Source organism: Ovis aries, chromosome 26, assembly GCF_016772045.2.
Source record: "Ovis aries strain OAR_USU_Benz2616 breed Rambouillet chromosome 26, ARS-UI_Ramb_v3.0, whole genome shotgun sequence".
Taxonomy (NCBI): Eukaryota; Metazoa; Chordata; class Mammalia; order Artiodactyla; family Bovidae; genus Ovis; species Ovis aries.
Window position 1 is genome coordinate 34,982,676 of NC_056079.1, and position 26,954 is coordinate 35,009,629.

General features: G+C 41.3%; 1 protein-coding gene across 2 annotated transcripts in view; it reads right to left on the minus strand.

The window, feature by feature from the left end:
* Positions 1–26,954, minus strand: part of ZMAT4 (zinc finger matrin-type 4) — a 373,991-nt gene that overhangs the window by 54,676 nt on the left and 292,361 nt on the right. The gene's annotated exons all lie outside the window — the stretch shown is intronic.

Sequence of the window (26,954 nt, forward strand, 5' to 3'; positions counted from 1 at the left end):
TGATTAGGACATACTTCTTGGTGTAAAATGTTTCTGGATACTTTGTAACCCAAATAAAGAAGCATTCTACTTTTTCCTTAAGGCAGACAGAAGTGGTAAGCTACTGTTTCTGCAATGAAATTTGAGACTCCAGAGAAAAATTCTGTCTCAATTCCTCTTCCATCTCTATTCCAGTCCCAGAATCAGAAATTCAACTTTTGATATCATTCATGTCAACTCTTCTCCCAGGATCATCTTATCAAATGCAAATACACAGGAGGAGGATTAATTCATCTATTTTTAAAGATTTTTTTTAATGTGGGTACTTTTAAAGTAAGTCTTCATTGAATCTGTTACAATATCATTTCTATTTTATGTTTTCGTTTTTTAACCCCAAGGCACGTGACAGCTCAGCTCCCTGACCAGGGATCAAACCTCCATCCCCTGCAACGGAAGGTGAAGTTATAACCACTGGTCCTCCAGGGAAGCCCCAACTAACTTAAGTCACGTGAAAATTCACTTCCCACCAGAGAGTTGAAATCAAAGTTATTCCCTCATCTGTTTACTCATTTAGCTCATGCAGCAAGAGAGTGTCAACTTTGGAGCAGATATTAGGGATTCCAAGATAAATAAGATGCTCTTTGTTTTCACGAATGTTAGTTCAAAAAAAAAAAAAAAAACTTGGCTGCCATATAATATTGATTCATCTACAGTCAAATGTGTTAGAAATAAACTTCAGCCAAACATCCGCCACAGCTCGTATTCTTTCTGCTGCTGTGTCCCCATCAGAGAGGAGAGAAAAAGTATCTGCAGCATCATGGCTGAGACGTCAGGTTTTAAGTCTTGGCTCCAAATATTCCTGGTTGTGTAATGTAGGGGAAGTCACATAATTTCTTCCTGGCTTTAGTTTTTTCATCTATGAGATGGAGACAAGATCATCCATATCACAAAGTTTTATAAGGATTAAGTGAATACACATACTCAAATGCTTAGCAAGTGAGACGTCTTGTTAATTTTACTCCAAGATTCTCTCTTCCCGTTGTCAAACCCAGAATATTAAACAGTTATAGCATTTTTCCTGATGAATGCATAATATTTTCTTTCCAAGGGGCAATATCATTCTTATTTTCCTAAAAAGAAAGTAATGCACAGAGCTGGAAGAACTTCGCAATCTGTTACCTGAGTGACTTTACAAAAATTACTTGACTTCTCTGAAGTTCTGTTTTCTTATAAGATTGTGAGGAGGACTGAGGAAGATAAGGTATAAAGCAGTGTCTGCTACACAACAAATAATCAACATAAACTAGTTATTATATGATTGCAAAGAGGTATTATAAAGGAATCTTGGTTTCCCAATGTCCTGGACGAAGTCCTGAGTTGAATTTCTAAGACACAGATGCTAGTTACACCACCATGACTAAAGCAGAGATAAGAGTCCCAGTTCAGGGCATTCAATGGACGTGATCAAGAACCAATTTCTAACTCAAACTGGCCACTCATCACCAGTCTGAAAAAAGAGACTGAGAAGAGAGAATTTATTATAGGGAGCTCTCTCATACTATGAGTTTGACTTACCCTTGTCCATATCAGATGGAGGATTCCTTCTCTTTCAACTCACACCCCTGGGAAAAGGATTCAGTGGAACTACCCGGAGATCTTGAGAAATTCCTTCCTGAGTTTGAGTGTCCTGGACTGGACACCACCCTCAAGATCCAAAGAGCGAGAGAGTCTGGCTGCTTAGCTGCTCTGATGGGGAAGTAAGAGAGGTGGAAGGATTGTACCTGGCATGTATTCTCAGAGCTTGTTAGAGCAAAAGATGTAAGTGTCCCACAGACCACGTGTGTGCCATGTATGAACAGTTGAGGCAACGTGACCTCAACAGAAGAATGCTATAGAGTTCAGCTGGACATCGAGTGCCTTAAAGTGACCCTAGAAGAGATACTTAGCTTAAGGCTAAGTATCAAGTAACACTGAGGTCTTGAAAAAGCCATGAAATCACCCCATGGGAAAGAGTCAAATGCGGTCTAGGCTAGCTTTGTCTGTGTATCTATCAAGTAAGCCTTTATCTCCCTTACCTTTCTAACCTGACACCCTGCATCCCTCAGCCCTGGAGGAACCTGAGCTGAGAGAAAGGAAGAAAAGCAAAAGCCAAGGGCAGCGCAAAAGAGAGAAGCCTATTGCCTCCTTTTGTATGGCTAACAGGCAGCCCAAGCAGAACTGACCTGAGGGAGGGGAGAAACTCACTTTCAATTAAGTTCGGAGTTATTTAAAAATTATTCTTCTATCCTGTGTGAACAAAGGATGTCACTTGCCATTTCAGTCAACAAAGGAGCCATCAGCCTCTGCAGCTGCTCCTGCTGGCTGTGCTGCCTGAGGGGATTCAGGATGGAGAGAAACAGGACACGGCCCAGGAGTAAAGGTGAGCATCAGAGGAGATGACCTCAGTGAGCCCAAGACTCTTGCATCTATCTCCCCAGAGGCAGAAAACACTAAAACCATTAACTTGAAATGTTTTGTTTTTCTTATTAGCAGTAATCTTCTGATGTTCGGATACATGTTTCGTTATGTTTTTTTCTCTCAACAAAAACTCCTACATATCCTCGCTCCTCCCTTATTTTTTTTGCAACAGTCACTCAGAGCTATCCGAGAGACTGCATCTTGAGCTAAAGTCCTCCATAAATTCCACCGAATAAAGATAATGCTCAACCCCAAAGCTGTGTGTATTTTTTTTTTCAGAAGACATTTGGATACATCAGCTAATGACATAGAGCTTCTGTGTATCTAAGAATGAAAGTCAAGAACACTTTACTAGTTAAAAGTGAGTGAAAATTCATGAAACTCGCCCCAGTTTATACCCAAAGAGTAGGAAAAAATTAACCCTCCAGAGATGGCATGAAAGGGCAGTGGATGGCAAAAATAAAGTTAGTTCTGATGATATCCAATGAGCCCTGCTTGCGGAATATTGTGGTGTCATCAGAATTGATCTTGTGTCCATTATGTGGCAAAGGGTAGAACTTCCTATAGACTTTCAGATTCCTACAGTTCATTGCATGTTTCTAAGAAACCTATTTGACATGGCATGATAAATTGATCTGGCCAGAGTATGAATTAAGTTGGTTTGTTTTAGCTTCAATTACAGAATAATTGGACATTGACTTACTAATTAGTCAATGAAGAATCAATTCAGTTATGAGAAAAGGAATGAAACCACAGTATCTTCTTGAGAAGCAATCTAAGGGACTGAAAACTTTCCAGGCACAGACTGACAGATCAGAGATGACAGAGATAATTCTTATCTCTCTATTCCCATCTGGTCCCATCACTTCATGGGAAATAGATGGGGAAACAGTAGAAACAGTGTGAGACTTTATTTTTTTTGGGGGGGGGGGTCCAAAATCACTACAGATGGTGACTGCAGCCATGAAATTAAAAGACGCTTACTCCTTGGAAGAAAAGTTATGACCAACCTAGATAGTATATTCTAAAGCAGAGACATTACTTTGCCAACTAAGGTCCATCTAGTCAAGGCTATGGTTTTTCCTGTGGTCATGTATGGATGTGAGTGTATGGATGTGAGAGTTGGACTGTGAAGAAGGCTGAGCGCCAAAGAATTGATGCTTTTGAACTGTGGTGTTGGAGAAGACTCTTGAGAGTCCCTTGGACTGCAAGGAGATCCAACCAGGCCATTCTGAAGGAGATCAACCCTGGGATTTCTTTGGAAGGAATGATGCTAAAGCTGAAACTCCAGTAGTTTGGCCACCTCATGCGAAGAGTTGACTCATTGGAAAAGACTCTGATGCTGGGAGGGATTGGGGGCAGGAGAAAGGGACGACCAAGGATGAGATGGCTGGATAGCATCACGGACTCAATGGACGTGAGTCTGAGTGAACTCCGGGAGTTGGTGATGGACAGGGAGGCCTGGCATGCTGGATTCATGGGGTTGCAAAGAGTCGGACACGACTGAGTGACTGAACTGAACTGATTCCCTCAAGCAAAGACTCCTGGACATCCTAGAACATGCTCTGGTGATGATGTTAAAATACGGATCCCTAGGCACAGCATCTGAAGGTTCTGATGCTATAAAACTTGGATAGGGCCTGAGCCTCTATAAGAAGTTTCAGACTTGTAACCCTAACCTCCAATACACTACACACACATTTTTAAAAGTGTCATCCCGTAGAGTCATACTTCTTTTGGTAGCTTGAATTTGTCAGAAGAACACTGGGTCTTAAAGAAAAAACTTATTCTATAATGAAGAGCTGTGGTTCCATGGTTTTTCCATCTCACAGGTGTTCATGATTCAGAAAGTTTACCACAGTCTCCAAAGCCAGAGGCAGTAAGTTATCACAACCTGCATGTGAGTTGTTTGAATGCTTATCCAGGGCTGGTCTATCGCCTCTTTTATGCATGGAATCAAAATATAAAAGCTAGCTTCAGGCATTCCTGCCTCTAGAGTTCTCTATCAATCTTATCATAATAAATGGTAACCAGTGTTTATATGGGTCCTCTTCAGACTACAGACTCATCAATGGTCTCCTCACAACGAATGGAGGTGGAGTGTGGCAAGAGGCATAAATATTTATGTTTTAAAATGGGCATTCTTAAGAGCACCAACAAATCTAAAAAATATTCTGATCCGTTGCTTTGCATTACAGTTCTCCAGCTCTGCAGCCAAACAGGAGCGTGGGCAGGAAATATTTGGCACTTTATTGCAATGCAAACTACAGGGAGCATAAACCAGAAAGGCAGTGCATAAACAAGAACAAAGGCAGAGAAGGGCCGAGGAGTCCTCCCCCACACATGACACAGTGTCCTTGGTGGGAACTTAGGGCTTTATTAATGTTCAGCTGAAATCCTAATTACTTTGGAATTATACAGCTCCTTTTTCCTCAGAGAAATGGAGAATCTTATTAAACAAAAATGCTAACTTTCTTATTCAATTCATTTTCAGCGCAATGCCATTTTATGTGTATACCCAAACCTCTGCAGATATAAAGGTTAATTTCTGCTGGATTGCCGCTATGTGCTCTGAAATATTCTTGCCTGCAAGGACTGACAATCCAGTTGCAGCGGGAAGATATGTATGCCTGTGCTTAGTCACTCAGATGTGTTTGATTCCTGGTGACCCCATGAACAGCAGTCCACCAGCCTCCCCTGTCCATGGGATTCTCCAGGCAAGAACACTTGAGTGGGTTGCCATCTCCTTCTCCGGAAGATATGTATACGAAACAGCAATAATACAAGGTCAGTCACAAAAAGTACTACAGTCAGAATGAAGTGGAATGTTAGGAGAACTAGAGGAGGAGACTGTTTCCAACTTAGAGAATCTGGAAAAGCTTCCTGAAGATGCTTCACTTATAAATTTATATTCCCTAGCACAGTGTATAAAACAGATGGTCCTGGAGAGTGTAGCAGTGTGACTGCTCAATGTGTCTTTTCAGTTCAAGCAAAGCTAGACTTTGGAGGCCCCTATAACTTCAGTTGCATTCCTGCTACATTAGGGAAACATCCTTGTGCCTTTATTATGATGCCAGATATTTTGCCAAATGCTAAGAATATAAGAGAAAGTGGAGTAAATTTTCATATGGAGCTATTCACATAGAAAGACAAAAAGCAAGGAAACAAACACAACTGTGGAAATATCACAGAGGATGTAACAGGAAAATGAGAGAGTCCCAGAAAAGAAGGCTGGTTTTGGATACTATGGTTAACAGAGATCTCTGACTATCATGAAATGAAACTGGAGAGATAAGAATTAGCCTGTGAAGTGAGGAACCAGTTAAAGAGTTGCCCAGGGAGAGTACAGGGCAAACAGCAAACAGAGGACCAGGAGTGAAATGGGCTTGAATGGTCTAAGGAACAAAAAGTGGTGAAGCAAACAAAATAAAACAACTGTCAACTTAGAATTCCATATCCAGCAGAAATATCCTTCAAACTTTCAAGTGGAACAAGGGCATTTTCAATAAATGAAATAAAAGTCTGCCAGGAGACTTGCACTAAAGAAATGCTTATAAAGTTCTTCAGTTGGAAGGCAAATGACATCAGATGCAAACTCATATCCACAGGAAAAAATGAAGAACACCATAAATGATTAATATATTGGTATTTTTTTTATTGCTCCAAGTTTATTTAACAATCATGATTTAAAGCAAAAGCTATAACACTGTGTTTGCATTGTGCTGTTTATTCTGTATACAGACGTAAAAATATTGAGTTGCAACATATTATGAAAAACTCAAACTTTTTGACCAACCCAATACGTGACAAGAATGAGTAAGAGTAAGCGGTATTGTTGAAAGTTCATTATATTTTATATAAAATATAATAACAATTAAGAAATAATAAATTTACCAAGATTAACTTAAATATAGACAGTGGTCATTTATGAATGCATACTAATCCCCTAGAAATAAATACAAAGATATAAAGCTTAGGAGACTCTAGAGAAAATAAATTGGGATGATTAAAAAGTATATGATTAACACAGAAGTGAAAGTGCCTATATTAAAATCAGATAAAACAGACTTCAATACAAAAAGGATTTCCATAGATAAAGATGTCTTGTAATAATAAAGGGAGAAACTCATTAGGAGAACCTAACAGTTCTAAATGCAATTTAACTAATAAAGCATAAAGATACGTGAGGTAAGAACTGATTGAACTACAGGCGGAAAGAGACACCATAACCGTAAAAGATTTAACACTCCAATCTCAGTAGCTGACAGTACAGTAAGATAAAACAATTAGTAAATTTTAAAAGATCTAAATGAAACTATCAACTATATTGTACTATAGTTTATACAATGCTACACTCAACAACTGGAGATGACACAATATTTTCAAGTGCACAGCAAGTAAAATAAGTTAGGGAATATGCTAAGCCATTGACAATTCTTACTAAACTAGAAATAATTACATTTTGTACTGTGATTTCTTTGACTACCATTGAGAAATCAAAAAGGATAAATAATAATATTATTTAGAAAAAGACCTAAAATACTTCTAAATAACCTATTATCATCATAGGGAAAAAAACCCAAGAGAAATCAGAAGATATTTTGACAAATGTAATCAGTTTTTAAAGGAAAATACATGGCTTTGTGTTAGAAAGAATGAAAGGCTTAAACTCAATGGTCAAAGTTTAAATGCTATAAAACTAGAAAATGATAAGAAAATTAAAACAAAATCAATCAAACAGAAGGAAAGAAATAATATACCAGTCAATTAAATATAACACAAATTACCAAAAAAAAAAAAACCAAGCAAAAAAAATCTGTTCTTTGAAAGGATTAAGCAAGTATTACCATTAGCAAGCTTGATGAATGTTTTTTAAAAAGGCAACATAAAAATTACTAAAATAAAAGAATTATTTTTAGTACAAAAGCTACAGACAATTTTAAAAGGATAATAAGAAAATATTGTGAACAATTTTATGCCAATAATAAACATAATAATGGACAGAAGCCATGAACACAACAGAACGAGAGTCCAGAACTAGACTGAGACCCAAAGAATTGATTGATTTGTTTTCACTTTCATTAAGGTATAACTGACACGCAGCTCTGTGTGAATTTAAGGTGTACACAATAATGGCCTGACATACATATATTGCTGAATGACTACCACAATGAGTTTAGTCAACATCCATGACCTCACATAGATTCAGAAAAAGAAAAAAAAAAGTCCTAGTTATGAAAATTTTTAGGATCTACTCTTAGCAGCTTTCAAACATATAGCAGAGTTAAACTATAGTCATCCTGGTGTTCATTACATCCCCAGTACTTAATTATCTAAAAGCTGGAATTTTTTATCTTTTGATAACTTTCACTGATTTTCAACAAAAGTATCAAGGCAATTCCATGGGAGAAATGAAACGTTTTTGAGCAAATGGTGCTGGAATAATTGAATAAGTGCAGGAAATTAAAAAAAAAAACAAACCACAATCTCTACATCACAGTACACATTAAAATTAAGACTGATTATAGATTCAAATATAAAGGTAAAGTTATAAAGCTTCTAGAAAAATACAGGGGATTATTTTTGTGAACTTGGCATAGGCATGGATTTCTTAAGAAATAAAATACAGCAAATATTTTTTTAAAAAAGATGAATTGGATTTTACAAAAAATTAAAAGCTTTTGCTTAAAAAAGACACATCAAGAAAACCAAGTGAGCCACATCCTGGGAAAAATTAATTGCACTTCATATATCTGATTCAGGACTTCTGTCTAGAATATATAATTAACTCCTACAAATCAATAATAAAAAGACAAACAATTCAACTTTTTCAAAGGACAAGCTATTTGATCAGATAGTCCATAAAAGAAGATATAAAAATGATCAATAAGCAAATGAAAAGGTGCTCAGCATCATTTGTCACCAGGAAATGAAAAGTAAAAGAACAATTCAAAATCATCTCATAACTATTACAAGTGCTAGCATCAAACAAAGCAATAAACATCAAATACAACAATACCAAATGTAAATAATCACATCAAACAGCCGAAATCCACATACAGAAGAATGTAAAATGGAAAAGTTTTCAATTTTTTGTAAACTTAGACTTACTTTGTGACTCAGAAATCCTACTAGACATTTACCCAAAAGGAACAAAAACTTAGTATAAAAAGAGACTTGTGCAAAAATGTTTATAGCAGCTTTATGCATCATAGACAAAATTCAAAATGATCTAAGTGTTCAACACAAGAATTGATAAGCAAATGGTAATGTATTTATACAATGAAATAATAGCTGGAAACTAGAAGAACCTACCGATTTATGAACAACATAAATTAGAACAAAAAACATAACATATAGGTAAAGAAGTCAGATAGAAGAGAGAACATACTGTGTGATTTCATCCATATAAATTTCAAGAACAGCACAGCTATTCTGTAATGCTAAAATGCAGAGTAGTGCTGCCTTCTGGCTGTAGGGATTGACTGGAAGGGGACATGAGAATTTTCCAAAGTAACATATGGTTCTATATCTTAGGATGGTAGTTACAGGGTATATTCACTTACCAGAAGTCATCAGATTATATACCTAAGACCTATATGTTGCACTTTCTTAAAAAATAAATGTGGATGGTCATGGTTCCACAAAGAAATCTCAGCAAACTTTTTGAGACTTCAGTTTATTCTCATTCACTCTCTACAAATTCCATTGTTTTACATTCCTAGGAGGTAAACTTTATATTTCTACTTACGCTTTGATAAGCTTGGATCACTCACATACATTTTTGCATATGTTCTATATTATAATGCATACGAAAGCTAGAACCATTTCAAAAGATAATAAAGTAAAAGTGAAAAGAAAAGGTCTTTGGTTTGGAATGATTCCCTTCTTCTCTGACTCTTAAATATTCATGAATCAAACTGTCTTGTAAATGGATGCATCATCTTCTGGTATGAAAAATAATAACTAATACTTATATATGTCATATATTAGCACTGTTGTGTTCATTTATTCTTGGCAATACTCTACAAGCAGGCACGGTTGTTATCCTGTTTTAACAGATGAGGAAACCGAGGTGGAGCAACTTAGTGACCTTCACAGAGCCACCTGGAGACACAGCTGGGTTTGAACCTATCCATTCTGCTCAGGCTGCCCCTCCCACTATGCATGTGGCCTCCTGGGACAGACAACTGGGAATAATAGATTCACAGAACTATGGAAGGTTCTTTGGAGTTTAATTGGTCCAGTAGTTCCCATATGGGCCACTAAAGAATCAGGCAGGAGCTATTAACAACACAAATCCCAGGCCTTACCCCTTAACCCAGGCCTTACTGTAAGTCAGAAAATCTAGAGTGAGACCTGGAAGTCTGCATTTCATAGAGCTCCAGAAGGTGCTAGTTTTAGAGAAACCATTGGTCTAGCCCAAAACCTCATGGGCATCACATAAGAGTTTTCCAAGCAGAACTGTTGGTGTCCACTTGCATTTGGAACTCTCCTTTTTCAAATAACCCACTTGTCCGAATTCTGCTTTGTGCACAAGTTTTAAGGTTCTGTTTACCAGGCTGAACATCCACTGATACTTTGACCATGTTCTTCATTAAAATATAATTTCAAGTTCCCCTTACCATCTCTATTACCTTATGAATGAAATTTCCTGTTTGTTGATAACATTTTTAAACCATGACCCTTAAACTCAAGTCCAAGACCCTCGTGTGTCTGCATCAGTACAAAACAGAGCAGGGTTGTCACAGCTCTGTGCACCATTAATTCCATCAATACCTATAAAGCTTGAAGTATGCGTGTGTGTCTGGCAACCCTGACCCACTGTAATCTATACTTATACTGAACCTGCTAGCAATCAATTCTAAGTCTTTTCCACATGGATTTCTGCTAAGCCAAATCTTCATTTCCTCTACTCCTATACTTGATGACTTGGATGTTTCTATTTATCCCCGATAAGTTCAATCTCAGTGAACTCTGCTTATGCCTTTAGGGAATCTAGCAGCAAATGCAACCTGGCTCATGTATCCATTCTGATTGGCAGCAGCAATGCTGTGAAGAAACTATGAGCTCTCACTCCAGATGACCATCAAGGACGGCCACCATCTAGTAGCCAGTCTGTCACTGGCTTGGTGTGCTTGGCCTGTCGGTGAGATTCCAGCTCCAGCATGTCAACATATATAGAAAAGTCATGGCAAGGAACATTCTGGTAAACAAGGCTTCATCTACATCTAGGTGGTAGTTAAAGCTGCGAGTGAGTGAGTGAAGTCACTCAGTCATTTCTGACTCTGTGCGATCCCATGGCCATAGCCCGGAATTTTCCAGGCAAGAGTACTGGAGGGATTGCCATTTCCTTCTCCAAGTTACAGCTGCAGGGCTGGTCAGATCATCCATGAAGACAATGTAGGTGAAGAGAGAGAGTGGTGGAGCAGTTAGTACCCCTTTATATTAGAGATACTCACCTTGACACGTGGGGTAGAGCCAGACTCACAAGCATCTCTGGTTCCGCCTTCAGAATCCACCCCAAGACAGATGTGGATTTGGAGACCTGGTATAAAGCCCCAGCATGTCTTGCATGTCACCCACATCATTAAGGCTAGAGCTTACCTGACTTGGATGGGCTGAATGACCCCCAGTCGCCCTATGGGTTCCAGCTCTCCCTCACAAGTACAGTTTGTCTTTGCTCTCCCTGGTGCTCATGGGCATCTTTCCTTTCTGATTGCCAGAGTTACTGACTTTGGGCCTAACACTAGACGCGGAAGGAAAAGCATTACCAACACTGCCGCCCCAGCTGCCATCACTCTTACAGTGCCTCCTTTTGTGTCCGTCGTGGTGGTTGTGCCCCTCTGATCAGACCCCAGCTGATAGAGGTGATATCGAGGAACTAGGGAAAAGAAAGCTTTGCTAAAAGGTCATTATTCTCATGTTTAATCCTCAAAACCTCTTTGTTAACATTATTAGCCCATTTTCCAGATGAGAAAACCCTACTTCAAAGACATTAAATCCATAGAACTAGCAAGTGGACAAGGAGACCTGAATCCACCTACTTCTGAATTCAAAGCTATTGACCTTAATGACGACACTAGGGCTTTTAAAAGAAATATAGAAGTGAAAAAAGAAAAGCAGGAGAACCCTGATTTCAAAAACAAAAACTCTTAATGTGAAACATATTAATATATAAGATTGACAAAGCACAGCTATTCGAGTTGAAATGGGGGTTAGCGGTTTCAAATAAGAGTCAGACCATCAAACTCCAAGCGTAGTGCTTAGGGTACTCCAATAAGGTACCTTGAGCTTGGTGGAAAAGAATTTGAAAATCACTGCATTTTATCGTGCTACTCATCACAAGGATAACATGAGGACTGCTGCCGTATCCAAACTTAGACTTGCACTGTGGAATATCTCTTCCTTGTGAACGTCAGTTAAGGAAACTTCCTAGGATCAGGGCTGGCTGCAGACCCAAATAAAGAAGATTCATACTCCATGCTAGAATCATTATGATGTACAGAATGCTTAAACACTTAACCTTCTGAATTCAGCCCACTGCTTGCAGGCACAGACTGCAGGATATCTAACAGTCGATTAAACAAAGAACACACATTTTCTAAAACAATTCTTTATTTAAATAGTATAAATGTGAAGCCTTGAAAATGGAATCAAGAAGCAAAGAGCTTTAACATCTTCAAAAGCTCTTGGCAAACAAACAAAATCTAAAGCTATGGACTAAATGTATTCCCCATAATTAAAAGACAATTTTTAGCCATGTTGGATGCCTGACCCAAGAAAGGACTGGAAAATTGTCACCCTACTGTGATGATTCAGAAGTAACAGAGTAGTTCATTCTAAGTACTTAAAGAGCTACTTGATCAGAAGAAGGTTTAGCTGTATTCTATCTGGTAGAGGACTGAGGATACTTTTCTTTTCCTGAGGCCATGCGGCAGGTGGGATCTTAGTTCCCCAACCAGGGATCGAGCCATGCTCCCCACACTGGGGGCGCAGAGTCTTAACCACTGGACTGCTGGGAAAGACCCATCACATTTTCATACTTTGAGCAAATCAGCACCCAGACAGCCTTGATTTTCGCCTTGGAGGGGATCACTATTATTATGACTGCTAATAGAAAATGGGCTTCCCCAGCTGCTCAGCGGTAAAGAATCCACCCGCAATGCAGGAGCCTCAGAAGACATGGCTTCAATCCATGGGTCAGGAAGATCCCCTGGAGAAGGCAGTGGCAACCCATTCCAGTATTCTTGCCTGGAGAATTCCATGGACAGAGGAGCCTGGCGGGCTACAGTCCATCGAGTCGCAAGAAGTCGGACATGACTGAAGCAACTTAGCATATACACACTCACTAGACAATGACAAGCAACCCAAATAACTGAACTGATTTTTTGATTTTGCGATTTGAACTAAATGTTAAGAAAAGAGAAGTAAGTAAACCTACTCTGAAGTCATCTACTATTTGAATGATACTCAAGATATCTATAATCATATGTTATAAACCAACATATTTGTGATATACCCTCTTCCTGGCTTGGATGTTGATGTGATGCAAATGGAAATTTATAGAAGATGAAAGGCGCTTTTTCCTTTGGGTCCCATGGCTATGCCACAGATCTTACCTTATACAGGCAACTAATAACATAGCAGGGCTGTAGGTTTCTCATGTAGAATGTTCTCATAAAACGTGTTTTCTTTTTTCCTACAATACAATTTTTGATCACAGATTGCTTCATCCTAAAATAAACTGTACCCGTAAGGTGAAGTTTTGGATTAACGGCCTCAAGGGTACCAAGGGGTTACGTTAAACACAAATGGGTTCAATTAAACTCATGAGGGCTGTTAGAACGCGTGTAAAGGAAAGAAGATGAGTGCCTCTTCCCTTCTCTCTCTGCCCTGTGCCTTCCAGGCCATCTCTCATTTGTCTCCGAGAACTAGGGAATCACAGGCCATGTGATCTCCCTGAAGAATTGTCCTGATAGAGCCACAGCTATCACAGAATCATGTCCCTAGCTCCGTAGCTGCATCAGCTGAGGACAAAGTGACTGTCAACTCTTTTGTCACGGGCTAGAGGTCCGAATGCAGCCCTGGTGACCCTTGCTTTAGAGCTGTCCTGGCTAACAGGTGAACCAAAAAGCCCCAGGAAGCAGGAGGAAAACTGGTGGTCATTTTCAAGAGACTTCATCCAAGAAGGATTCAAAGGGGAAATATGAATGAAGAAAAAGTCCTAATTGTCAGCGTCTTCCTTGAATCACGTTATAAATGAGATCATTCTCTCTCCCTGTTTCTCTCTCACTATCGTTCACACACAAGTCGGCTGTCGGGTGCTTGAATGTTATCTTTGGTGTCCTTCTGGTTCTTGTTAATCCCTCTTGCCTGCCTGTTGACATCTATCTCAGATGACTGGGTCTTTATCTTGTCTTCAGCAGACAGCCTGCCAAACCCCTTGTTAAGTCACGGCTGTCTGATGCTTCCTGCAGTATTGGCTCTTTAATAGGGATGTTTGACATTAAAAAGCTTTCAACATTTGAAGAAAAACAATGTGAAAGGTGAAATTTCAGGCCTGACTAGACAGGTAAGAGACCTTATGAAGACAGTGGGCTTCCAATCTCAGAAGCCCCCTGAATGTGCACCCTGCCTTCCTCTGGACCAGCCTGACACAGATACCCTGACACACGTGGCCCCATTGTGCCTTGAAAAAATGACTTTTCTCTGCAACACGTAGCAAGAGATCTCCCTGTTTAATACCACCATCACAGGAGCCTCACCCACTTACAGAAGCCCATTGATCTTATTCGATTCATACTGTAATAGAGAATAGCAAAATGTACAATTTACTGATAAAGGTTGATTTTAACATTGCAAAAAAAAAATCTAGAAAATGACTGAGGCTTCATAATTCTCAAATATAACTGGACCTGTGAATATGGGAAACAGAGAACATGAGAATGAAGTACAGATCATTTTCAAGAGGAAGAATTACTGGGTTGGCAAAAAGTTCATTCAGGTTTTTCTGTAAGATGGTATAGAAAGACCCAATGAACTTTTTGGCCAACCCAATATATAGTTTTTCCTCTTTCAATTTAAGCTTGTTATTTAATGTTTAGGTATCTCTATTTCTTGATCTATAATAGGAAGATAATAATTTTACCTACTCAGAAAGTTTCTATGAAAATTAAAAATGTAGGTGTAGGTGAACGACTTAGAAAAGAACCAAACAGCTCAATAAATGTAAACTATCATTGCTATTTTTAACCACAATGATTCTTTTCTTTGAACAAGAATAAAGGCCTAAATCATGAGAGTGAGACTTCATAGTAATTTAATATTCTAGAAAGAGTCCTCTTTCATATAGCATCCTGAGGCATATTTAAATTATTCTGGCAAGCTGCCTTCTCTACAGATGCTATTTATACACATCTTTTCTTTTGACAGGTCAAATGCTTCTTTATATACTAATCATCCTATATAGTTGCTCGGCATAAAGTTGAATGGAAAATTATCTCTATTCTTCATTTTTTTTTAAATTTTTGAAAACATGGAAGATATGACATTACATGAACTATTCCCAGGAAGCTGTTGACAGTGGATCTCAATATATTTTGCTGGCTTTGTTCTTAAATTGAGTGATTGAGGCTATTGAATAAGTAATTAATCAAGTTCATAAATTAGAATAAAAGGAAAATGCAGAAGAGTATATTGGAAGTCATGTAATTGCATCTTCTTTTTCTTAAGGCATGCACTCAAGGAGCCATCTGAAGACCTGTTTTTATTCTTCCATTAATAGCCTTTGTTAACAATATTCTTTGTTCTCTTGGGCCCTTATAAACACTGAGCAGGGAACAGCTCTGGTGAGAGCAGTAATTCTACTCCAAATGCTCAAACTGACTCCCCAGGAGACTTTGATGTACCTGAATAGAATATATATACAAATAAATAAGTACATAAATGGATCTTCTTATTATTATATTATATATATTATTTGGTTGGCCACAAAGTTCATTCAAGTTTTTCACATTACAGAAAAACCCAAATGAACTTTTTGATCAACCCAATATATTATATTATACTATACTATACTATATTGTATTATACTTTATAGATCTGCATTTGTGAATTCACCTACCACTAAAATTTATTTAATGATGATTTGTGGTCATTCTTGGGACAGCCCTCATGCACATTCTGTGATGAGGTTGAACAGGCTGTCAACCTGTCTCCTAGCTTCAGCTCTCACTGAGATGACCAGAGGGTGGAGACGGTGGGAGCCACCGGTGTACGGCAAGAAGTTCTAGCTTTGGAACCTGTTGATGGGATTCGAATTTTGACTCTAGTCCCTTTTGCTGGGCAGCCTCAGGCATGCTGCTTATCACTTCTAAACCTCATTTTCCCTTTGTTAATAAAAGGAAAATAGGCTTTCCTTATTTAAGTTGTTTATTAAGATTATAATCTACTTGAGATGAACCACAGTCAGCTCTCAGTCTTGTTTTTGCTGACTGTATAGAGCTTCTCCATCTTTGGCTGCAAAGGATATAACCAGTCTGATTTCGGTGTTGACCATCTGGTGATGTCCACGTGTAGAGTCTTCTCTTGTGTTGTTGGAAGAGGGTGTTTGCTACGACCAGTGTGTTCTCTTGGCAAAACTCTCTTAGCCTTTGCCCTGCTTCATTCAGTACTCCAAGGCCAAATTTGCCTGTTACTCCAGTTATCTCTTGACTTCCTACTTTTTGCATTCCAGTCCCCTATAATGAAGAGGACATCTTTTTTTGGGGTGTTAGTTCTAGAAGGTCTTGTAGGTCTTCATAGAAACATTCAACTTCAGCTTCTTCACCGTTACTGGTCAGGGCATAGGCTTGGATTGCCGCGAATGGTGTGCCTTGGAAACAAACAGAGATCACTCTGTCGTTTTTGAGATTGCATCAAGTACTGCATTTTGGACTCTTGGCTATGATGGGCTTTATGGCTACTCCATTTCTTCTAAGGGATTCTTGCCCACAGTAGTAGATATAATGGTCATCTGAGTTAAATTTGCCTGTTCCTGTCCATTTTAGTTCGCTGATTCTTAAAATGTTGATTTTCACTCTTGCCATCTCCTGTTGGACCACTTCCAATTTGCCTTGATTCATGCACCAAACATTCCAGGTTCCTATGCAATATTGGTCTTTACAGCATCGGATTTTACTTCCATCACCCGTCACATCACAACTGGGTGGTGTTTTTGCTTTGGCTCCATCTCTTCATCCTTTCTGGTGTTATTTCTCTACTCTTCTCCAGTAGCATATTGGGCACCTACCAACCTGGGGAGTTCATCTTTCAATATCATATCTTTTAGCCTTTTCATACTGTTCATGGGTTCTCAAGGCAAGAGTACTGAAATGGTTTGCCATTCCCTTCTCCAGTGGACCACATTCTGTCAGACCTCTCTACCATGACCCATCCATCTTGGGTAGCCCTACCTAGCCTGGCTCATAGTTTCATTGAGCTAGACAAGGCTGTGGCCCATGTGGTCAGATTGGTTAGTTTTCTGTGATTGCAGTTTTCATTCTGTCTGCCCTTTGATGGATAAGGATAAGAAGCTTATGGAAGCTTCCTGATGGGAGAGACTGACTGAGGGGGAAACTGGGTCTTGTTCTGATGGGCGGGGTGATGTTCAGTAAATCTTTAATCCAATTTTCTGTTAATGGGCGGGGCTGTGTTCCCTCCCTGTTGCTTGCTGCTGCTACTGCTAAGTCACTTCAGTCCTGTCCAATTCTTAGCTGCCCCATGGACTGAAGCCCACCATGCTCCTCCGTCCATGGGATTTTCTAGGCAAGAGTACTGAAGTGGGGTGCCATTGCCTTCTCCCCCCATTGCTTGACCTGAGGCCAAACTATGGTGGAGGTAATGACGATAATGGTGACCTCCTTCAGAAGGTCCTGTGCAAGCACGGCAGCACTTAGTGCCCCCGACCCTGCAGCAAGCCACCACTGACCCAGGCCTCCGCCAGAGACTCCTGGACACTCACAGGCATGTCTGGGTCAGTTTCTTGTGGGGTCACTGCTCCTTTCTCCTGGGTCCTGGTGTGCATAAGGTTCTGTTTGTGCCCTCCAAGAGTCTGTTTCCCTAGTCCCATGTAAGTTCTGGTGGTTCTTTGGTGGGGTTAATGGAGACCTCCTCCAAGAGGGTTTATGCCATACCCAGGTCTGCCGCACCCAGAGGCCCTGCAGCAGGCCACTGCTGACCTGTACCTCCACAGGGGATACTCAGATACAGCTCAGGCTCTGTGGGTTGGGCATGTGTTTCATGCCCTTCCCAGGTATGAGCAGCTCAGGAGAGCAGGTGCTTTTGGCGAGTGCACTGTCCCAAGAGGGTCGTGCATCTTAATCACCTCCCTGGTCCCAGCCGCTCGGTTTCCTGGGTGCACAGCAAGAGCACTGTCTCAGGTGTGCCGTGTGTCTCCTCTGGGGAGCTGATCTCAGGCTGCGACCCTCCTGGAGGATGGCAACCATCCAGGATCTCAGCAAGACTTGGTTAGCAGCTGGAAGCCTGCTCACAGTTTGGTGGAAGATGCCGTCTCTTGGGCTGAGACTGCAGCAGCCTCTTGCGTTCCAGCTCTGGCTATCGCAAGCCTGCCTCTCTGCCTCTGGGCGGAGAGGGGCTGGGCTGCAGCCTGCCAGCTCTCCTTTGGTGTTCACTCAGTCCTTTGTTCTGTGAGCGGGCCAGGCTGGGTGTTAAATTGTTACATTAGAGCCTTTCACTGGAAAAGGCTCTCTTTTCCACAGTTGCAGCTAGGTGTGTATTCTGTGTGTGTGTGTGTGTGTGTGTGTGTGTGTGTGTGTGTGTGTTTAATCCCGATTATGTCGTCTTCTGAGATTCCAAAACTCCCCACAGACCTGCCTGTGAGAGTTTCCTACTGTGCGGAAACTTCTCCTTCATGACTGCCTCCCCAGGACCGGTCTCCATCCCTAACTCTTTTGTCTCTCTTTTCGTCTTTTATATTTTGTCCTACCTCCTTTTGAAAAGAATGGGCTGCCTTTCTGGGTGCCTGGTGTCCTCCGCCAATGTTCGGAAGTTGTTTTGTGGAAGTTGCTCAGCATTCAAATGATCTTTTGATGAACTTGTGGGGGAGAAAGTGGTCTCCCCATCCTGTTCCTCCACCATCTTGGCATCTAATTGGACTGCAAGGAGAGCCAACCAGTCCATCCTACAGGAAATCAGTCTCGAATATTCATTGGAAGGACTGATGTTGAAGCTGAAACTCCAGTACTTTGGCCACCTGACGTGAAGAACTGACTCACTGGAAAAGACCTTGATGCTGGGAAAGATTGAAGGCTGGAGGAGAAGGGGACGACAGAGGATGAGATGGTTGGATGGCATCACCTACTCGATGGACATGAGCTTGAGCAAGCTCCGGGAGTTGGTGATGGACAAGGAAGTCTGGTGTGCTGCAGTCTGTGAAGCCGCAAAGAATCAGAGCGACTGAACTGAATTGAAATACTTGACATACACACACACACACACACACACACACACACACACACACATATATATATACAGATAAAATGATAGGTGTTGTGATTTATAAGAAATACATATTTTATCTTCACCCCTGCTTCTGGCACAAAGCTTCTAAAACACAGGGAATTTCCAAAGTGAGGTCAGAGAGGTGTCTTGTTATGTTAATGAGGGGGGTGGCTGCCAGGAGAACCAACCGTGTGATTAAAGGGTTAAAACTTTCAAGTCTGTCCTTCTGATATCTGGCTGGAGGTTGAATCTATCGCCCACGGCCAGTGGTGTAATCTATCATGTCAATGTATGATGAAACCTCCATAGATACCCAATGGACTGGGTTTGGAGAGCTTCTAGGTCGGTGTCCAGGTGATGCCCTGTGGAACCCTATGGGGTTCCTGCACATGAAAGCCTTTCTGTGTACCCCATTCCTTGATTACAGGAAATAGGCTTCACTCAGCCTTCATGATCTTCCCTAAGTTTCAAAGGGCAAGTTCAAATAGTTGCTAATTAGGAAAGCAAAGCGGTGTTGAGACAAGGAAGAAACAGTCAAAATAAAGAACAGCGGCCAGCCTTAGGGCAGGGTCCTGCGTCCCCCTTAAGGGATATACAGAACAATATCTTTGAGCTGTTTTGCAGATACTCCCACCCTCAAATCAGGTGGGAGAAATCAATGGTATGCTATACACAAGCACACAGAACCCAGTCAGGTTGGAACCAGCAGGTTGATGATGCTAACTCCCACTTACTCCACCAACCAGTCAGAAGAATGTCCGTGAGCTGGCCACGCTGTCTTTGAACCATCACCATAAAACTCCTCACTACTTTCTCCAAGTGAGGACACACAAGTTCAAGGACATTAGCCCACTGTGGCCCTCTTTGTCTGGCAAAGCAACAAAGTGATTCTTTTCTACTTCACCTAAAACTCTGCCTCTTTTTAAATATAGCAGTGTGTACATGACCTTCCCACACTGCTATATTTAAAATGGATAAGCAACAAAAACATCTTGTGTCACACATGGAACTCTGCTCAATGTTATGTCGCAGCCTCGATGGGAGGGGGCTGTTGGGGAGAGAATGGATACATGGATATGTATGGCTGAGTCCCTTCACTGTTCACCTGAACCTATCACAGCATTGGTAATTAGATCAAGGAACGAGATCCCACATGCCGCAACTGAGACTTTGTGCAGCCAAATAAATAAAATCTGAAAGAAAAAAAAACTAACCTCTGCCTCTGAGATTTAATTTGGTTTTGGGTACAGGAGCCAGATTTGACTTCAAGAGTGCCTGGAGATGGCATGAAAGACTATATCCCCTTCTTGCATTCATCTCTTCCATCTGGCTATTCCTGAGTTATATCTGTTTACAATAACCTGGTAATCTAGTGAGCAAAATGTTTCTCTGGGTTTTGTGAGCTGCTCTAGTGAATTAATCAAACCCAAGGAGAGGGTCATTGGAACCTCCAATCAATAGCCAGTCGGTCAGAAGCACAGGTATAGATGACAACCTGACCTAGTGGCTGGCATCTGAATTGGGGGGTGGGGGAGGGCAGTAAGGATGGACTGGACCCATGGGATCTGATGCTGTCTCTGGGTGGATGGTGTCAGAATCTAGTTGAATTTTAGGACACCCATCTGGCATCCCAAGGACTGCTTGCTGATGTGGGAAACACCCTGCCAGTGTTGGCATAGGTACCAGAACCTATTGAAATATCCATATTCCCCCTAGGAGCAATGGTTCAGTACGCACTCATTCAGTTTTGGGGTGGGGGATTTATAGAATAACTATCTTGAATAAGGGTTAACTGCATATACACACAAGGGGAGGGATCGAGGCAATGTGAGGACCTGTGGGCCACTGGGGTGACTCTGGCTCTTTACTGCATGATGGGAGCCACTGGACTGAAGGTCAACAGGATCTGACTGCTATTTTGAGAGTCGTCTACAGGCAACACAAGAACAGAAGCAGGGAGACGATGGAGAGATCGATTACAATCATTCCAATAAGAAAATGTAGACACCTGGAGCAGGGTAGTGGCCCAGATTTCGTAAAATGCCAAAAATGAGCTTAAAATGTGCCGTTCTCCTCCTAAAAGATGAAAAGCAAGAGAGCTTTAACCATGCGATGTCTCCATCTGACTGCTCCTCCACAGTGCTTTGCATCATCTCCCAGGAGCCCAGGCTAAGCCTTCAGAGCTATCCTCCGAGCCCCTTCCAGCCCCCTCCAGCTCCCTGGCACATTGGGTTGGCTCTGTCTCCAAAACGGATCCAGAACGTAATCTGACATTTAAAAAATTCTTTTGATTGTGGTAAAATACACATAACATAAACTTTGCCATCATAACCATTTTTAAGTGGACAGCCCAGTGGCATTAAGTAGAGTCAGCCCCCTACATGTGAACGAGTTCCATTGTAAGAGTGCATTCGTAAGTCCAAGTTGTTCAGGAATCCCACATAGTTAGCCTAGATACCCAACTAACAGTCTGCTATATACACTACTGTAATAGATTTTTTAAATACTTTTCACCCAAATAATACATAAAAGACAAACAAAGAACAAAGAAAAGAAACTTCGAATCTTACAGTAAGTACCTTGAAAAGTACCATAGTACAGTACAAGAGCTGGCACACGGGGGCTGGCGTAGAGTGAAGAGGCAAGAAGGGTTAAGTCACTGACTGGAGGAGGGAGAGGAAGTGAGAGATGGTTGAGCTGAAGGATCGTCAGGAATAGGAGAGGGAGGGCACTCTGGAATTTCACTCATGCCTGACGCTGATGGAACGCATGTTCCCATCTTTAAAAGTTCAAAACTCAAAGGCTCATACGTAGGGCGCTGACTGTTCATTCACACCATCCTGCTGCCATCATTGCGAGCCATCCTCAGAGCGCTTCCCACCTCCCCAAACCGAAACTCTGTCCCCATGAGACAACATTTCTTTCCTCTCTCCCCGCCGACAACCACCATCTACTTTGTGTCTATAAATATGACTATTCTAGGTACCTCATCTGTGTGGAATCATCCAGGATTTTGTCCCTTTGTGTCTGGTTTATGCCTTCAAGATTCACCCAAGTGGTAGCATTTGTCTGAACATCCTGTGTTTTGAAGGCTGCACAATATTCCATTTGTATGGATATACTACATTTTGTTTGTCTGTTCATGCATGGACATGTTGATTTCACCTTTTGCCTATTGGAAATATTGTTGCTATGAGCCTGGTGTACACATACATGTCTGTCTGAGCCCTTGCTTTGAATTATTTTGTGTACATACCTTAAAGTGGACTTTCTGGATAAAACAGACCCAGAAACCATCCTTGAAACCTCAGCTGCTACCACCCTAGTCTAAGCCCCCATAACTTTCTTATTTGGATGATACCAGTTGATACCCTCACGCTTCTGTTCCCCTTCCTTCTGTTTAGACCATTCTCCACGCAGCAGTCAGAAGGATGCTGTTCACATTTCAGTCGAATGGCCCCCTTTGCACTCTGATGAAAAGCCATCATGGCGGCATCACACTGTCACCCTGGCTGGACCTCCCCCATTGGCTCTGCCTCACCCCCCACCCCCTACCCCCCCCCAACTCCCACTGCTCCCTGCCTTGCACACCCCTGCCTCAGGGACCCGCCCTGGTCACTCTCTCTGTCTGCTCATCCCCAGGGCTGGGCATGGCTTGCGCTCAACTCCTTCAAAGCTTCTTTCAAAGGTCACCTCCTCCATGAGGTCCTCTCTAACTGCCCTGATGAGACTGCCACCTCCTGCTGCACTCCTGACTGTTTTCTTCTCATCTTTCTCCATAGTACTTAGCACCATCCATCATATTATCGATTTTACTCTTTAAAACAATTTTCTGAAATGCTGCATTAAAATCTAACATTCAAAAAGGCATACATCTTTGTCTTTCTGTTCCAAGCACAGAGAAGTGCCTGGCATAGAAGCACTCAGTAAATATTTGAATAGATAAATGAATGAAAAAATGAAATGGACAATCATTCATAGGTAATTCAGACAAGCTGAACACGAAAAGATGTTTAATCTTTAGAGAAATATCTAGTGGCCCTTTCTTTTGGTTTACCTAGATGGAAAAATTCATTGACCTATTATTTGAATTTCATGGCTATTGAAAACCAAGGTTTCCAGATGGGAGCGGGTTTCAGCAGTAACTATTCTGTCTCTCTGCCTCTCATCAAGATTCTAACGTGCCTCTCCAAAAGGAAGCATTTCAGGATGCAGAGAGGATATTTTTTAAACCTCTTTGAGTTTTATAACTTTATACCACAGATTGAAAAAATAAGAATACATACAATTCCTTTTTACATATGAGTATTATATACATATTTTAAAAATGAAAGTACAGTGCAAAGTATATTATTAAAGGGTATGGTGAACTGATTTTGGAATTCTTTGTGCATACGTACTGTTGTTGTTCAGTTGCTTAGTCGTGTCTGACTCTTTGCGACTCCACAGACTGCACCATGACAGGCTTCCCTGTCCATCACCAACTCCTGGAGCTTACTCAAACTCATGTCCATAGCATCGGTGATGCCATCCAACCATCCCATCCTCTGTCGTCCCCTTCTCCTTCTGTCTCCAATCTTTCCCAGCATCAGGGTCTTTTCCATTGAGTCAGTACTTCGCATCAGATGGCCAAAGTATTGGAGTTTCAGCTTCAGCATCAGTCCTTCCAATGAATATTCAGGACTGATTTCCTTTAGGTTGGACTGGTTGGATCTCCTTGCCGTCCAAGGAACTCTCAAGAGTCTCCTCCAACACAGTTCAAAAGCATCAGTTCTTCAGTGCTCAGCCATCTTTATGGTCCAACTCTCACATTCATAACATGACTATTGGAAAAATCATAGCTTTGTCTATAAGGAACTTTGTTGGCAAAATAATGTCTATGTTTTTAATATGCTGCCTAGGTGATTATGTATAGGAAAATAAATGGAATATTAGGCCTACAATCCACTGAGATGAAATCCCATCAGCTATAAAATATTGCTTTGATAGTTCAACCAAAAGTTTCCGCGATTAACCATCACCAGGCTTGTGAATCGTTACAGGCTTTTTTTCTGATCAACCAATACAAATGACTACTCTGTAGTTAACAGTCACAATCTGGTGGGAAAATTTGACCAAACAATTGTTAATCCAATAAGGTAAGTAGACATAGGCAAGTTAATCAAAAGGTTTAAATTTAAGATTTTCTGAAATTTTCCAAATATCTGACATTGATCTTGACTCCAAAACAAACTGCAGATTCACTAGTTGCTATTTATTTCATCCTTTTTCCTCTTCTTTTTCCCCCATTGCACTTGAATTTTCTAACACTCTGGCCTCTTCTAGTTATAGCCCCAGAGAACAGGAAATATCTGATTCATTTATGAATCTATTCCAGCTTAGGGCCTGGCGAATAGTAGGTATTTCATTGAAGTCTATTAATTATGGTTAATCATTGGACTCTGCAAATAGACACATACATAAACATACATACAAAATACAGACACATAAATGCATACACATAAACACGTATAAATACACATGCTTACACATATGCAGGCTTTCCTGCTGGCTCAGTGGTAAAGAATCTGCCTGCCAAGCAGGAGACATGGGTTTGAGTCCTAGGTCAGGAAGATCCCCTGGAGAAGGAAATAGCAACCCACTCCAGTATTCTTTTCTGGGAAATCCCATGGACAGAGGAGCCTGGCGGCTACAGTCTATGGGGTCACAAAAAGAGTCAGACATGACTAAGTGACTAAACAACAACAAATACACATATAGAGTCCAGTGTTTCTACACTGATTTTGAGGAAGCTGAAAGAGTTCAATTTCCAAGGTAAATTTCACCAAAGAAGGGCTTCCCTAACATAGCAGGTCTTCTCCATTAAAAGAGCTAAGCTGCTCTTCCCTTTGGTGAAACAGGGGCACACCTCATCTGACAACGTTTCCTCTTAGGAAACCATGAGCATGCTTTGAACCCAAGAGTTGGCATCTGCAAAGCCCCATGTTAGTGTGCAGCTGTGCAGTTCCTGACCATGGTTTTCTCTCCCGGGATTGTGCGCCAGGCAGGGGAGACGGTGGGGTGAAGACAGCTGGAAGGAGGCTGGCTGAGGCCGGTGCTGGCTTGAGCATGCTCTGTATGAGGAGGAGCGAAGGGAGGCTGGTGGGGTTCCCATCACTGAGCCCAACTGAGCCCTCTGTTCCTGGCAATAATCTCTTTTTCTGCCTGGTCTCCCTCCCCTTGCACAGTGCCCAAGTTACCCTTAGGATTCCTTGGACAGTGATGGCCTCCCCTGTTCAGGCAGAGCTTGCAAATGTTCTTGATCTATTCAAACAAGCATCATCTTTTTGGGTGTTTTCATCTTCCTGTTTAAACTAAAAGCTGCTTTGAAGATACAGTAACATCTCAAGATAGTCATGTTTTCACCTCCCTCAAGACCTGCAGAGAGCTCTGCTCACAGGGCTGCTTACAGAATGGGTATGTAATCAAATAGGTGTTTATGCAGGAGGGGACAGGGGTGTTGGAAGGGAGGAGTCAGGTGATGGATAAAGCTCTTTTTTTGCTTTCTTTCTATACTTCGGACATATGTCATTCCTCCTAGTATGTAAGTCAACAGATAATAATAGTCCAGTCTCCTCCACATTCAGATATGTTATTTTTCTGACCTCCTTTCTGGCCTGAGCCACGCGAACTCCTATCTCTAAGTTCTTCCAAGATAAAAATGGACCAACAGAAGCATTTCTACACCTTTCAGTACAGGATGCTGGAGGGTGCTGCCTGAATCCCAGCCCACAGATACTGCCTCCTCCATCAGAGTGGACCTAGTTGCCCTTAACAACAGAAAATTACACACACACACACACACACACACACACGCATAGGTCCCAACTTCCCCTGGGCATTCCCTAATGCCCCTGCCACCCTCAAGCAAGAGGCTATTCTAATCCTGGGGATTGGGCGTCTGAAGGGCTCCCAACATCTAGGCTGTGTAACTCCATTTTGCCCCACATCTGGAGACTGGATTCTCGACTGGCTCATGATGCCCGAGTCCTTGTCCTGGAGAAGCCCTATTTCCTCAGTCAGTCCCCTTGCCCTGCAGCCCATTCTCCTTCCAGCTATCCACAGAAAAGCCATTCGATCTTTCCCATCAGTTTCAGAATTCCAACAGGGTGGAAGTAACTTTTGCCTGTCTAGACAGGTGGGTTTGGAAAAAAGTAGTTTTAATCTATAGCTGAGCATGCAAGTGTCAAGTACATAGCACAGACAGGCGAGGGGAGGACCTCCAGCCCTCAGCTTGAAAATGGCTTTCACTAACAACAACCATGATTGCTTGAACATTTGCAATTGTTGAAGGAAATAATTTAAAGGATTCAAAGGGGGGGTGGTGTAAGAGGGAGGCTCAAGAGGAAGGGGATATATGTATACACACGACTGATTCACGTGATTGTACAGCAGAAACCAACACAGCACTGCAAAGCAGTTAGCCTCCAATTAAAAATAAAAAAATTATTTAAAGGATTCAAATAAAACCGAAAGTCTTTATTTATCTGATGTGCCAATAGGGAGCCCCCAAAACCAGGTGACCCAGGGTTGAAATAGAGTCAGTGTCACAGGGCACAGGAAAACTGAGTTTGGGTCCCTGTGGTTTAGACGGAGGCAACCTTTTTCCACTTGAACCAAAACTTGCAGCCCGGATACTAACAACCATTGGCATAGGATTTTCCTAGAAGGGTTTTAGCAAGCCTTGTGGTTGATCAGGCCTTCAAAGGGCCTGGGACGGGGAGATAAAGAGCAGAAAAGTAAGGAAGTGGGCAAAGGTGAAGACTGGGGTCTTTGAGGTCTGTTTTATTCCACTTATGCGGTCAGTCCTTCTCAAAATATCTGTGATGAAGAACCAGATGTTTTTGTTTTTATTGACTTTGAATTTTCACTATGTTGCAGAACCACACTTCTGTGAAATCTAATAAAAATTAAATTAGTAGGAAAATAAAGTGAAAACAAAGGCATGTAAAACACCAGCCCAGAATTATATTATC